The sequence below is a fragment of the Glycine max genome, chromosome 20, assembly GCF_000004515.6.
Source record: "Glycine max cultivar Williams 82 chromosome 20, Glycine_max_v4.0, whole genome shotgun sequence".
Taxonomy (NCBI): domain Eukaryota; kingdom Viridiplantae; phylum Streptophyta; class Magnoliopsida; order Fabales; family Fabaceae; genus Glycine; species Glycine max.
Window position 1 is genome coordinate 41,403,204 of NC_038256.2, and position 2,398 is coordinate 41,405,601.

Here is a 2,398-nt window from a genome sequence, read left to right on the forward strand (position 1 = left end):
CACCTAACTAACGAGAAGCCACCAAATTTTCTTTACCTTTCTTCTGTTGGAAGGATACTTCGAGTATTTTAAGGAACAACACTTTTATTTATGTTTGGTTTCAGGGACAATTTCTGCCACGTTATTCCATTATTGAACGGCCGCAATATATAAATATAAAAGTTTAGCTGTTTAAGGCGTAGTGGGAGAAGAATCTTTCTTCATGCAAATTTTTTAATTAGTCAAAGTTAAGACACACATGAGGCTGCTTGATTTCGAAGTCAATAATGTTGTAGCATTTATAAATTACTTATGAAAACGGATTATACAGCGGCTTCAAATTAAATACTTCTCCTATCTCCTTATAATTCTTATATAAGAAAAAATTATCTTAAAATAATTGTTATTTTAATTTTTTTAATAGAATATTAATCACCTTTTTCTACTTATATCTATTATAATATTAAAAGTGGATAACAAAATTCATAAATGAATTAATAATGATATAAATTTAATTGTATAAAATTATTATTATTTTATTAATTTATTGTTTTTATGTAAAATAACCTAAAATAATAATAATAATGAGACAGAATGAATAACAATTATACACATAATCAGCAGAAAAAAAATTGTTAGCAAATAAAACGACAACCATTCAAAATAGAGTATTGATTAATTAAACACTAGACTAGAGCACATTATAGACCCATTAAGCTGAAAGTGATACTGTGATAGCCATTCGAACTACCGGTCTATCACAAAGAAACAACTTACTGCCTGTTGTTTAAATAGTGAATTAATTTATTTGAGTTTTTTTATTAGTGAAAATAAAAACAATATTAAAGATTTATAATAATTCATACACCTTACTCTTACTCATTTAATTAAAGTATACTTCACTGATTAATTTATTTGAGTTTACCGTTGGATTATATTTTCTTTTCCTTTTATTTTAGATTTATATTGTTTTATTTTGTTTAAACTTTCATATGATAAATACACTATTTTTGTTTCTATATTTCAGAGAAATATACTATTTTTTTAATAACCTGAACAAATTTACATGAAACGAAGTACCAAATTAATTAAAATCAAGGTAGCTTCTTAACATAACAATAATGAAGTACAAAATTAATAAATTAACCACTAACATTTATCCATTAAAAATTAATAATGACAATTTTTTCCTTTATATAAACCACATTTATTCTTCACAAAAGATAATTATATTTAAACAAGAGTATGACTATTATGAATGTATTTAATATAATTTTATATTCATGACTTAAACTAAAAATCATTAGATAAATCGAAGTAATCTCGATGGTTGATTTACATACTTAATAATAAAATAAAACTAATTTAATTTGATCGTATTATTTAACTGTGTTATTTTTTAAATTTGTGTAAATTCTATAAAATTGTTTTTAAATGAGTTATCTTGCTCTGGTAGTTTCATCAAATACCTTTTCAATTCTATAATATGTTATTTAGAAAATTATTATTCAAATGAAAGCCTCATACATTTCCTTTTTTGGGATCATGTTTGAGGTTCAACAAATACCAAGATCAATTCTATAATATGTTATTTAGAAATTATTATACAAATTAAACACTAATGCTTTGTTTGGATTGTTCATTTTTATTTGATGCATAGTTGGTTGAACACAAATTCTTTAAGCTTTTACTTATAGAGTTATGCATGCTAATTAAATAATGTTTCGAAAGATATACAAATTTAGTAGTATGGTAAATCTGAGTCATTATTTAAGGAAGATAAGTTTAGTTTTACTTGCACGAATAATTTAATGGTGTTTTATATGAAGTTATTAATATATAGTGGTGTAAAAGTGATTGTTATGCAAATTTGTCTTTAATCAACATGACAAAAGAGAGTTTGGCACCTGAAAGGAAACGTGGTAAAAGTAAAGAAAGAAAAACTGAATAAATATTGGGGGGAGGGGGAGATTTGATTACATACTCAAAAGATTTGAGATATGCACATACAACCAGATTTCTATATTAATAATTTGCCTGATTTTTAAGAATAAAACAAGATTTCAATCAATCAAGTGACTACATAAGACAATCACGCGAGTGATAATTTTGATAATTAAGTACCCTTGAATAACAAAGAAAACTTCAAAAAACTTTGAAGAGAGAGGAGACATATCCAATCAACTAATGTATATAATTGTCTTATTTATACACATCCTTTTCAAGAATAATAAAAAGTACAAAACCTAATCATTTGATTTTATGACTCTGATAGGATTCGGATTTTAAATTTGAATTAACTTATAGGTTATGATTTTAATTCCTAACTTACATAAAATCCTTATATATACGTATAATGGATAAATTATACCAAAAAAAGTTCGTAAAAAAATTGCTATAGATAAGCTAATTTTTTTAG